This window comes from Balaenoptera ricei, chromosome 3 (assembly GCF_028023285.1).
Source record: "Balaenoptera ricei isolate mBalRic1 chromosome 3, mBalRic1.hap2, whole genome shotgun sequence".
Taxonomy (NCBI): domain Eukaryota; kingdom Metazoa; phylum Chordata; class Mammalia; order Artiodactyla; family Balaenopteridae; genus Balaenoptera; species Balaenoptera ricei.
The window spans coordinates 149051559-149065316 of NC_082641.1; the positions used below are offsets into that span (position 1 = coordinate 149051559).

At 46.6% G+C, this 13758-nt stretch overlaps 1 protein-coding gene across 1 annotated transcript in view; it reads left to right on the forward strand.

Annotated features, from left to right (window-relative positions):
- The window catches only part of DOCK2 (dedicator of cytokinesis 2), a 385217-nt gene that overhangs the window by 246341 nt on the left and 125118 nt on the right, over window positions 1-13758 (forward strand). The gene's annotated exons all lie outside the window — the stretch shown is intronic.

The window sequence follows — 13758 nt, forward strand, 5'->3', positions numbered from 1 at the left end:
TCTGCCAGCCCAGTCTCCGTTCTTCATCTTTCAGACCAGATTCTCTTGTCTTTTGCGGTGGAATGGGAGGGGAACATCACCATGGACTTCCAGTAGTAAAAACTCAGGCTGACTAAAATTCTGAGATCCGGGGAACCATTAAGTTTTGAAATAACCAGATGTTCATTTATTCAACTGACATTTTTTTGTGTGCCTATAGTTCACCGACCGTGGAGGTTCTACCTGCAGGGGCAAACCTACCTCTCTAAAGCTGACAGTCTATTCCAGAAATATTTACAGAGCTACCCAGAATGACTGCCGTCTTAAACAAATTCTTTGTTTTTCTTTTTTGGGGGATTTTTTCTTTTTTGCATAAAAATAAATGGTTCTTTCTAGGATCTCCATGTCCAAATATTTGTTTTCATATAAAATTAGTAAGATACTTAAAGTTTTTGTAAGGAACTCAGCTCTCTGGTTAGATCCCTGAAGGATATAAGAAAGGGGGAAAAAAGTAAACCTATAGTTAGTTCCTCTTGTGTGTCAGGCACTGAATGAGATACTTTGCTCACCACAAACCTGTAAGGTAGAGACTGTCATTTCCCAACTTATAGATGGAAAAATGGAGGCTCTGAGCATTTAAGTGACTTGCTCAGGGTTATCTGGCAGAGCCATCTTTTCTGTTTTATCCCCAAGCATATACTCCTACATTTCCCAGGAGTTTTCTGTGTTGTCCAGGGTCCTGGGGACAGCTGCAGAGGGGAGAGCGGTGAGGAGGGTCCCGGGAGCCTCATCCCTCCACTGGAGCAGCACCTATTCCACTGTTTTCTGTATTCGTTTTTCTACTGACTTTTGGAAAGGGATCTGCTGCTTTCAAAAGGACAGGACAAAGGGCTTTGGACAGTGGGTGTGTCTTTATTGAGTGCCAAATATGTGCCAGACCCTAGTTCAGTGATTCTCAGCTGGAGATGACTTTGCCCCCGGGAGACATTTAGCAATGTCTGGAGACATTTTGGGTTTTCATACCTTGGGGGTTGCTACTGGCATCTAGTGGGTAGAGGCCAGGTCTGCTGCTGCTAATCCTACAATGCACAAGACAGCCCCGTAGCCCCCAACAAAGAATTATCTGACCCAAAAACGTCAGTCGTGTGGAGGTTGGGGAACCCTGATCACGCAAAGTCTCAGGTATTCAGAGGCGAGCAAAAACAAACAGGGAACCTGCCCCTGCAGAGTGTTGAGTGGGGTAGGCAGGTATTAGGTCACTCACAATAGAGTCTTTTGTTATAAACTGAAGAAGTGCTCTGAAGGGAAAGTGTGTGGTGTAAGGAGAAGTAATAACAGGGGGGACCCCTTGTCTGGGAAGCTGGGGGAGGCTGAGGTCTGATGGCTGCAGAAGGTGGGTAGAGCAGGGGTGTTCTAGGCAGAAGTCACTGCAGGTGCAGAGACCCCGGGGAGTGAGGGTGAGTGGCTATTTGCAGACCTGTGGGCTAGAACAGAGAATGCCGAGGATGTGATGCATGACAAGGGAAGGAAGAAGCAGACCAGGCAGAACCCTCGGCCTTCTTAAGGATTCTGGACTTTATCCCAAGAGCCGTGCTTTCCACTGAAATCTTCGGCAGAGAAGGACATGATTCCATCTGGGTTGGAAAAGACCACTCTGACCGTTGTGTGGAAAACAGAATGGCATGGCCAAGAGGCCACAGGAAACCAGCAGACACTTAATACCAGGAGCTTTCTCCAGGTGGAGGGATGGTTTGGGGAGCCGGCCCCTCCAGAATAGAGCCCCACTTCTCTGCGGCTGCCTGTTTCAGCTTGTGCTTAACGGCAGGGTCTCTGTGCAACAGGAGCTCTGTTGCCCATAAATGTCAAGCCCCATCCTTTCCCCCAATTTAAAAATATGCACCATTCGAAAATAAAACTCTGCCATATCATTTGGGCTTCACATCTGCTCTACAGCTGCAAAATAACAATTGCACTGCTGCCGCTTGCGTGAAGCGGGGAGGAGTTTGACATGGGAAGGATGTGGGCCTGTCTCTAATTTCTTTTTTCTTTATTGACATTTTCCAAAGTGTCAGAGAGCAGATTCTCTCATTAAGATGTTGACATCTGAGAAAGTCTGTAGTACATCTTATTTATGGCAGTGTGTGTATAGGTGACAGACAAGGGAGTTAAAAAAAATCAACTGTCAAGGCAAGAAAAATCTTATTTTTCTTGGTCTGTTCTCCCTCCCCAGTGACTTCTGGCTACTCTGAATCATGGAAGAGTACCCATGCCTCTCCCGTGGTCTAATTAACTTAGAGGGAGACTGAGCTGGAGCTGAAATTTCTAAAAACGCGAGAAGCATGGGTCTGTGGAGCTGGTTAGCAACGGGTCACGCACTCACCCATGAACCACACAGATGTTCAAGTGGGATGTCTGGAGGTATTGGGAAATTATCATAAATTTGAACTCATTTGTAAGCATCTATTTCCATATTTTACAGAAAACTGTAATTTTCTTTCCCAAGTTGCCTCTCCAGTGAGGAGGAGGAATTTGTTGCCAAGATGGCGTTGGCTCCTCCGGCCGCAGCTTTTATGCCTTGAGGATACAAGGCAGGTAGGGTCTGACCTTGGCCCTGTAAGCGGAACAGATAAATAGAGGACATAGTCCCTGCCCTCTGCATAAGGGAGACCAGGTGGGCTCAGGAACCAGTGAAACCACCAGCCAGCCTACTGGAAGGTTAACTGTCTTTGATGTTTCCAAGCCCTGGTGTGAGCTCTTCCCCCATCACTGACCCCTGCAGGTGTTCTGGGTGTAGGTTTGCTTGCTAGGCTGAAGTACAGGGATGAGAACACTTTTTAACAATGTTGTTAGCGTTAAATGAGACGCCATATGTAAAATACCTGGCGAATCATATACAGGCAACAAACGTTGTTGATATCAATCTCCAGAAGAGAGGCGTAAATACAGGAATGCTCCAGAATGAGCTGGATGAGCCCACACAGCTGTGGGATGCCCCCTGCAACATCTCTCTATTCCATCAAATGGAGGGTGACGTCGAGTTTCCTCCACATCCACATCAAATGTTCCTGTTTTGTAATGTACACAGATGAACTTGAGTTTCAGCTTTGGAGTATGCGTGGGGAATGTGAATGGGATCAACAGATTAAAAAAGTTTTCACTGGTACCTTCCCTCTTGCGGTATAACCCACAATTTCCGGATTAGATTTCTCTTGCAGAGAAAGAGAGCACCAGCTCTCTGTAGGGCTGGTTCTGCCCTTGGATCCAGGCCCCGGGGACAGGGCAACACCGAGGTCCCAAACTTGGGGCCCGTGGACCAGATTCAACACATGGATGTGATTTATTGGTTGGAACAGTTTTAAAAAATGTGAAATAGTCGCTAACATTTGAATGCTAGGAGTTTTCACATAAAAAGACAGATTTATGGCTTCTCCTGAGAAAACAGAAGGTCTGGAAACACAGGACCCACATTTCCGCACAGCACCATGCTGTGGTGATGAGTAGCAGCTGTTCCCACAAGACCTGGCATGATCTTCAATTACCGTTTAGTTCCCAGCTCGCCTGGTACAGTAACCTAGCCGCCAGGCTCCACCAGAGTACTTAGAGTTTGCAGACCCTGTGGCAGTGCCTCTCAAGGCGGGGTCCTGAGATGCGCAGAATTGGCATCACCCGGGAGCTTTATAGAAATGCACGTTATGGGTCCCAACCCCGACCCAGTGAATCAGAAGGTTGGGGGTGGGGCCTGATGCTCTTTGTGCCAGCCCAGGCTGCAGGTGACCCTGATGCTGGTTATGTCTGAGAACCCCTGCCCTGGAACACATGCTTGGGAATGAGGGGAACTGGTTCTCATGTCCTCTCCGCTACTTGCTGTGAAATAATAGAAATGTCGCTTTACTTTTGGGGGGCCTTATTTACCTTCTCTGTAAAGCGAGAGGGTTGGGGGCTAACTAGTTTCCAAGGGCCTTCTGGCCTTAGCACAGTGTGATTTCTATATTCTTCAGGTGTGTGGACTAATAAGCATTTATAAAGTGCTCGCCACATCCCAGGAATGGGCTCTGCAATTTACTTGGATGATGCCCTTTAGCCCTGCCTGTTGCCGTGGTCCCTTTTGAGGACCCATTTTATCGAGGAGAAAAGAGAGGCACAGAGAAGTGAGATGACATGCCAAAGTGCCTGCCACAGATCATGCTGATTTTTATGTCACCCAGAGAGCTGGCGAGCCCTTGACTCCCTGTGGTCTGCCTGCCTGGAGAGGTGTCTGAAAGGTAATGCCAGCAACGTGCCTGGCACCTCAGAGCAAAGCTGAGTGGCCCTTCAAGGCAGGCAGAGACATGTTTTGCAGAGCAAGGAGGATTATCAAAAATAGAGCAGGGCAGCAGTGGCCTTCCCCTGCCCCAGTTAAAGGAACAGGCAGTGACACTAGGAGTGATGCTGGAGGGATCACTCCTTGTAAGGAGTTCTGGAGGGAGGGAGAGCAAACAACCTTGTGGAGTGAGCACCAGACAGGCTTTGGACCCCCCTCCCCATCCTCAGTGGAATCCCAGCTCCATCCGTTAAAGTGTGACCCTGGGAGAGCTTGTTGCCACCCTGGCCCTCAGTTTCCTTGTCTGTGAAATGGGGACAATGATACCCTCTTCCCAATGGTCGAGAGGATTAAATGAGCAAACAGGTTTAAAAAAGCGCTGGGTGGCAATCATCAATACTAGCAACCTTGCCCTTTCTGAGCAGCTCTAGAAGCACCCTGTGGTATTGGCTGTGATGATGGAGAAGCTGAGCAATCTCCGACCATGGGAAGAAATCTCTGTCTTCAGTTAGCCCAGTGGGCTCCAGTCGCTCAGAGCACTTCATTTCCCAGATGTCTTGTCTCATTGCTCTGTCTCCATCAGTCAAACGTTCTAATTTTTTTTCCTTTCAGACCTCCTCTCTGGGGTCTGTCTTCCCCGAGAATGTCTGGTAAATAACTGTAGGAGGATTTAGACCCTTATTATAACTTCAGAGTTATCTTCTTGTCATAACCAAGACAAAAGACATTTACCTCCATGGGGACCCTCCATTCCCAGATCAGGGAACACAGTGTAGTCCCCGTCACTTTCTCCTGACCCGGGAAGAACGATTTGGCATCGTTCAGAGTCTGTGGGTTTCAAACCAAACAGCTCTTTCTCTGCTACTTACTAGCTGTGTGACCTTGGGAAAGTCACTTCATCTCTCTGGGGCTGTATTATCATCCATATAATGGGTCGGTAATCCCCTAGTAATGCCGTAGCAGGTGCATAATGAGTGGTAGTTCCCTTCCCTCCTCCAGTTAGAGGAGACACGTCATTTTGTGCAGAAAGATCAGGAGGATAGAAGGGAACCCATTTGAACTCTTCTGTGTCTTAGTGTGAAAAATTAATGGGGATAAATTCAACTGAAGCGACAATAATTAGTACCATTAATTGAGTTGTTACTCTGTGCCCAGCACGGTGCTAAGCATTTTGTACGTATTGTCTCATTTAATCATCCCAAGAGTTCTTATTGGATTAGCGGGGTATTATTTCTCCATTTCATAGGTGAGAAAATCGAGGCCCGGGGAAGTGAAGTAGGTTGCCCAAGGTCCTCAGTTAATAACCTGCTGGGCTGTGTCAGCAGGTCAGTAGCAGCCTCTTTACAGGTACACTAAGAAGGAGTAGAAAGGACGCAGGGCGTTCTCCCCCCGCTTGAAAATCACTCATTCTTCCAGCCTGCAGAAAACTTCCCTCTGGAAGTATTAGCCTCAAGTTTTTTCTCCAGCAGCCAGCACTTCTGGTTTTTGCTTATTATTTTGATGTGTCCATAGCCTCAGTCCTTTGTGTGGCCTATTTTTTTTTTCCTGGCTCCCGGCCCCAAGATTTGTCCTTATTTACATAAGAGTCACCCAGAATATTGATGTGGTTCTTTTCCAGAAGAGTGGACATCCCCCTCCTTGCCGGCTCCAGGAAGCCACGTGGGTCAGGCAGGCAGGCTCCAGCCCTGGTGCAGCACCGGCGCCCTCCCCTCCCTGCTGCTGCCCACCATCCATTCACAAACCAGCAGCCGAGTGAGGCTCCTCAGAGCCAAAGCTGTGTTTACCCAAGAGGACCCGGATCATTCCACAGGCAATCGCAGCAGCAGTAAATGTGAGGAAGGCATAATTTTATGGTCTTTCTGCTCGTGAGGGAGAAAGGGACCCAAACTCTTGTCACTTGAAGAGAAGAGCAGTCTCCAGCCCCATAGAGCCATTCTGGAAGGCAGCAGTGGGGAGAGTTGTGTTCCAGCCCCCACCTCCATCCAGCCTGGTCTGATGCACCAAGAGGCAGACTCTGAGGGATGAGGTACGTTAGCTCCTCTAACTGGGTGACTGAGGGTGATTAGTCACAGGAAGTCCCAGAGGGCTCTCCCAGGAGCTATGTTTAGGCTTTAGCAAGTGCATCATTAGCTAGTTTTCATATTTGAAGGAGAGCGCAGAGGAGTTCTGGAAACTGGCCTTTACTGCACCTCCTGTGTTGGGCGTCAGGTGGGCAGAACCTCAGCCAAACACTGTGAAGAGTCAGGTGCTCCAGCGTACTTTCCCTCCTGGAGGCACAGACATTCATTCATTCACTGTCAGCCATTCACTCACTTGGTCACCCCACCGATCTACTGAGGACCCACCAGCATCAGACGCTGTTTCAAGGAATAAGACAGCTACATTCTAGTGGGGTGAGGAAAGATGATAAAGAAGCAAACCAAATAGGAAAAATAATTTCATGTGGTAATAAGTCCTCTGAAAAATCACACAATAGGAGCTTGTCATAGAGAATGTCAGGGTTGAGGGAAGCTGACTAAGGCTGAGTGGGCAGCAAAGACCTCCCCATGGAGAGGGGCCTTTAGGCCGGGTCCTGAATATTGAGAAGGAGCCAGCTTGTGAAGAACTGGGGACACGGTGTTCCAGGCAGAGAGAATAGCATGGGCAAAGGCCCTCAGTCAAGAAGGAGTTTTGTCATGTTACTGGGACAAAACGAAGGCCAGAAGGGTTGCAGGGGAGCATTGAGTACACTCACACTGGAGGGCACTTATCATGTACCTAGCGCAGTTCTAAATGTCTCACCTGCAACATCCGCTTAATTTTCACACAACCCACGAGGCCCTGTTCCCACTTAGAGCTGCAGAAACTGAAGTTCAGAGAGATGACACAGCCCTCCAAGGTCACACACCAAATGAGTGGTGGAGCCATGATTTGAACCTAGGCCATCTCATAGTGGAACCCAGATTCTAGCTGGCACGTAAGACAGTCACTGTGAACCCACTTGAACTAATGAACTGAGCCAAGATTGGGAAGAGGAGACGGATCTTGGACTAGGACTGAGCGTTTTCCAAGGGGAATGAGGAGGGAACTGGCATTCATTGATAGTGCCCAGACGGAGTGCCAACCACCAGGCTGCACACTTCCTCATCCGTTATCCTCTCCACAACCCTCCCAGGTAGACTTCATTACCCCCTTTGCACGGATGGGAAAGCAGGGCTCAGAGAAGTGGTGCATCTGCCCAGGGTCACTCAACTAATACAAGCTTGTCCTGATTAGGGTTCAGTCTGTCTGCCCTGGAACCTGGGCTTTTCCAACCCTCCATGTTAAACGGCCTCTCTTTGGTTTCATTATTTCTTATTCTCCCCCTCTAAAAATGGAGATGAAAATCCCCAACTATGATAAAACCTTAACAATAAGTGTATTTGTTTCGTGGGGAGAGAATGACCGGCTGGCAGCATGAGTGCATTGTCCTTCAAATTGCCTGTTGTCTGGAGGAGAGGAGCAGGAATGGGTCCTCCTGTGTCGTGGTGCCTGTTGGCTTAGCATGAGCACACAAGCAATCCCATAAATAAAAAGTAAGTGCTACGCCATGCAGCATTCTGGAAAGCTATGCCCAGTTTCAGAGGGAGTGGGGGTCCTTGCGATTGCGAGAAGGAGGGTCAGCAGCTGCCATTCTTAATCTCTCGGGTTTCTCCCCCTGGGGCTAACACTGCGCTGGGAGAAGCCCGGAGAGCTCCTCTTGTAAGGCACCAAGAGAGGGACCAGGCCACCATTCCATACTCACCCTCTTTACTTCCTGGTCTAAATTCTAGGTGTGAACATTTCCATCCGACAGCTTCTTTTGTTCACTCACTTAACAAATGGTCATTTGTCTGTTATGGCCAGGGCTTTGGGGAGAGACTGTGAGGAACAGTACAGGTAAGACCCCTCGTCTCACAGAGCTTACATTTTAATAGGGGGATTCAGAATGTTTTTTATAAAGGGTAAACAAATAAACATGCAAATAAATTAATTTCAGATTGTGATTAGTGCCATAAAAAAGATAAAGTAGGATAATGTTACAGAGAGACTTAAGGTGGAGAGGGAGAATGGTTATTTGCAACTCTCCATTTTTTTTCGTATCCATCCATCCATCATCTACATCATCTATCATCTATCTAGCTGCCTATTTATCATTTACCTACACACACACACAGACAACCATACATTGATATATTCTTTCTAGGTCTCTCTCCCTCCCTCCTCCTTCCCTCTCCCTTATTCCTTCCCTTATTCCTTCCTTCTACAGATCATTTTGGCCACCCGCTCAGGGCAAGATCCTCAGGGCGCTTTCTCTGTCTCCTTTGCTGACAAGGAAAGTGACTGGCCTGGGTTATTCCTCCATGTCTCCTCCATACTGAACGCACTGGTCAGCATAAGGCAGGCGTTACAAGTGTTTGCTAAGTTACCAAATTAAAAGATTATTCCCACACTGTTTTTGTATGCATCCAGTTCCAGAGGTATAATGGAAGCCCCTGGGTGCCCTCCCTACCTCAGAATTACAGTTTCCAAACAAAGGAGTATCACTCAGTGAAAACCAGAGCATGCAGATTAAAGGTTTATAGCCCTGTAGTAGTTTCCTTGGCATCCTTTTGAATGTAAACACAAAAGCCCAAGACTGTTCCATTCATGAACCTATTTCCCAGATGATAAATTCAGCTTTAGAAACATTTGCTGAATACCTACTATGTGTGAAATGTGACAGGGAATCATTGACAGTACAGTCCTTGCCCTTCTGTTTCTTATCTTGTTGCTCACTTCCCAGGAGGGAGATCATGGCAGTGCAGATTCTGACATGAGCAGAATTATAAATGCAGGTGTCTGGGAAGCCTCATGGAGACGCATGAGAGGAGAGAACCCATTCCTCGTGCCGGAGGACTGCATGAAGTGTTGGTTTTTGAAATATTCTTCGAAGGAGATCATGACCAGCAGCCCAGTTTAGCTAAAGGGGAGGAGAATTAGTCAATGAAAAGTGGGCAATAACTTGGAAAGGTGGCTGGAGCCTGGAACTGCAGACTGAATTCACACTTAATTCAGAGGCAGTGGTAAGTGAGGGTGGGGGACGTGGCAGCTTTTTAATGACTGGGGCCACATGGAAAGGAAAGCTGTGATCAGGTTAGAATTTGATTTCTCTGGGCCGTGTCTCACAGAGCAAATAACATGTTCAATAGGATTTTTAAAATAAATTACAGAGCTCAGAAGGGAACAGAATAGGAGAGCTTCTGAGTGTACACGGAGGTGTGTACACGGAGGTGTAACGTTTCAGAGTTCATTAATTAAAGGAGCCGATGGAGGAGGATATCACCCTGTCATTTAAGACTTCTTGATAAAAGAGCCGGAGGTTTCAGTTTTGAAGTGGGGAATGCAAATAGACCTTTGAACCTCTATGCATCCTTACATCAGTTAGCAAGTTACCCTCCTTTCTCAGTTTTCTTTTAGAGCAAATAGTTGTTTAGATTATCCTCTAAAAGTCACAGGGGAGGAGGGTCTGTCCCTTTGGGGATCACAGATACTGTTCACTAAGGGATCTGGTGTCTTCTGTTCCCAAGAATGTTCAAGCTGGAGACAAACCGAATCCTACTGCCTGTCTTTCAATGTTCTCAGTAGGTGGTGGTGCCCTTCCTGCCCTCCCTCTGTCCTGGTATCATAAGATTAGGCAGGCACCATCATGGGCAGTGGCTAAAAGCTTGGACTCTGGAGTCAGCCTGTCTGGGTTTAAACCCCAGAGCTGCTATTTTCTAGCTCTGAGCCCTTGGGAATGTTATTAACCTTTCTGGGCCTCAACATCCTCATAGGGGAGCTAGTAAGCCTTCCTCATAGGGTTTTTTTGAGGATTAAGTGCACTGATGTATGCAAAGAGCTTAGGCGGCACTGGGCGTGTACTAAGAGCTCAGTAAATATTAGTATTATCTCAGCACAACAGCCTTTTCAGACTTTGAAACAACAGAGGCTTTAAGACAAATCTGAGTAATCAGGAGTGGAAATTGCTGTGTGACCAGGATTGAGAGGCTTGAGTTTGGGAGCACGCAGCATGGCTCTGTCTTGTAGCAGAGGAATTGTTCACCGAAGGTTATGTAATAGCCTTCAAAATAGGTTTCTGTGTTGGTTTTGGTTCACGCACCTGGAGTCTGCTATGGATTTTCTATGACAGGGAGCCTCGGGTGTACTATTTTCACCTGTGAAGTGTTCTGTCTAGTGTTGAGTTATGCTGGGCATTTTCTTGTTATTCCTTATAACGGCCACATTCTGCCACGGCATTACTTGATCTCTTAAGATTGGCTGGAGTATTGGGACCAGATCCCATCCCTGACTCTGTGTGACTAACCACCAGCTTCAGCAGGCCCCTTCCGTGATTGGGGCTTCAGCTTCCTACCTCACTTTGTAGGCTGAGCCTGCTGGACTGCATTACAGTCGGGGTTAGCAGTCATTTTACCCCTGTTGGCAGCCCCTGGGATAAATCTGGCCCACAGTGTTTTGATTGTCCCTCATGGTGCTGGCCCACTCAAAGTTATAAAATTAATTTTGAGTTAGATGGACACAAATAAAATTTGGCAGGTTTCACAGGATTGCCCAGATTTCCAGCTGCTCAGCTGGCTTGGCTGGGCCTGCCTTCCTGCTTGGTGGTGATTGGCTGAAGCTGATGAGAGCTGCCTGCTTTAGATGGGCACAGTCCCCACCACTCCCTCTTGCATCCCCAACGTTGCTCATTTATCGTCACTCTTGCAGGGATAGAGTAGAAGTATGAGGAAAGTAGAGTGTTTATTATACCCATTTCTTCATCAAAAATGGGAAGACTTTGGGTCTTATCACCCCTATTCGAGACAGTATTAGAGGCCCTTCTGGATTGTGTTCTTTGAGTTTCTTGTTTGTTCTGTGGACTTCCCTTCTGAAGCTGCATATTTGGCCCCAGACGGAGAGAGGTGTTCTTAATGATTCCACATAAGATGACAAATGGCAGACTTGGGACTTGAATCCAGATCTTCTGGGTAAAAATTCAGAGCCCTTGCCCCCTGCACTACTCAGTCTTCTGAATTAGGAACATTCGGCTAACTCACGTGGAAAGATTGCTCTGTGCCACCTGCTCAACTCTGGGGGTTCAGGGGTGGTTTAGGGGGAACACCTGCTCCAGCATCTCACCCTGGTCAGTATAATGCATTCATTCATTCATTCATTCATTCAACAAATGGTTGTCTATAGAAATCAAGTTCTTAGATATTTAGAGTAGCATTATGATGAAGGTCCAGAGTTTATTATTAACAATACTAGTATAATTTTGAGCTCCTGTTATACACACACACACAGACACACACATGCACACGTGCATGCACACGTATATATATAGCAAGCACTGTGTTCAATATTTTACTTATATCATCTTGCCTAATCCTCTTCCACACACTGCATGAGGTAGGTGCCATTATTATCCCCATTTTACAGATGATGAAACTGAGAAACAGAAGATCACACAGCCAAGAAGCAGGCACCAGAACCAGAGCCCTGAGCTCACAGACTACTCAGCCTCCACTCTTAGGCACAAGGTTGTTCTGACCGTCTGTCAGCCAGGAAGTCACACCTTTTACACAGATGACATTGTTGGTGCAGTTATTAAATAGTCCCATCTTTGCACCATGTGAAAGAGGGAGCCTTGTAGTTTAAGTTACCCAAACCCCCTCGGTTTCTCCTACTCTTTCAGAAAGAGGAAAACTTTTCTTTGCCCCTGAACTGTGACTGTGAAAATAAAAGGAAAAAAATCCACCAGAGGACTAAAAATCGCTCATCTTTGCAAACAAAAAATTGACTGTAACAGAGCTTTTCCGCATGCAACAGTGGGAGGAGACCCTGTTCTTACTGTACCAACTTCTTCATTTGATAATTTTGTGAGTACCTACTGTGCACTAGATTTTGGCATCGGGGATGCAAAAACCAATGCAGCATGGTCCGTCCCCAAGTCATTCAGCCTATCATCTGATTCTCTCTTCTGGATAAACTAATTAAGATTCCCCTTTAAGCAAAGGACAGAGAAGTAGCAGTGAGTCAGATTTTTGCCGCTAGCCTTATGCAGATAACCCGTTCTTCTCGAAGCTCCCCAGATGTGGGGTCTGGGCCACCTGAGCCCAGAGACCTCTCAGGCTGAGAATGAAGTGTGCCATTTCAGCACATGAGATGTGCAGGAGTAGACAAAACTGCTGTGTGAGCCAGAGGAACCATGCAAAGGTGTAGGGAGACAGAAGGGGTGAGAAGCACCCCACGTGCGTTTCCTGATCCCATGGATATTTATCATGGTCAGCCTTGCCCTTGGGATTTCAGCATCTCTGTTAAGGGGTTGTCACTGCCTTTTCCACCCTGGGAGCTGCCACATGTAGAGAGTGAAGCCATGGGAATAAATAAGTGAGGAAGGAATGGATAGATGAATAGATACCTACAAAGGTATGTAATTACGTAGCAAAAGTCTGGAAGAATGCCCGCCAAACTATTAACAGAGGAACACAGGGAGAGGGGACCAGATAGGGGAAGAGGAGTAGGTTGGTTGTGGGAAAGGGAGGGGTTTACTTTTTTATTCACTATGCTTCTTATTAATCAAATTGCTTAAGCAATACACATATATTCCTAACATAAAAGGGAGTTCAGGCTTTAGAATAAAACCAGAGTGTAAATCCTAGCTTCCACTACTTCTGAAAGCCATATGACCAAGGAGAAAGTATTTCAAGTCTCTAAACCCCAAATCCCTTGTTTATGAGATGGAGTTTGTTGTGAGGATTGAATGAAATTAAGTGCTATATAAAATACTGACAGAGCTGTCGATGGCTATCAGCTCTTTTTTTAAAAAAATATTTTTTTGCATTATTAACAGCATGTAGGTGGGGCTGAGAGTTAGCTGGAAAGAAGACTTCTGTGGGCAGAAGAGAACTACAGAAGAGCTAGCAGTAACAGCAGGGCCAAGCAAGTGATAAATTCTATTTCTTGCCGCATAAATTACACTCCTAATTCGTGGAGATGTGTAACCCTTCCTTCTTGCCCTGCCAGCACTTGTTTTCTCCTCTGGAAAAGCCCAGGGATGCCTAGCATTTTGTATGATAGAGTGGCTAAGAGCACAAGCCCTGGAGCTGCTGGTTTCCCATCCTATCTGCGCTGATAACTAACTTGTGTCCTTGGAAAGATTACTTACCTCTGTGTCAGTTTCCTCACCTGTAAAACGGGGATAGTTTCTACCTCAAAGATGGTCTCGGGGATTAAATGAGCTAATGCATGCAAAAGGCTAGAAAGAGAGTCTGGCACAGAGTAAATGCTTACTAATATTAGTTCTTAGTATAATACCCTGTGGTTCTAGAACAACGTTTAAGTTTTCAAAGGCCTAGGCATTCTCACTTTTGGAGATTTCACGTCACATCTTATCACACACATTGAAAGTTACCCACATCCTACATTAATATTTTTTGCTATAACATATTTAAAAGGGTTTT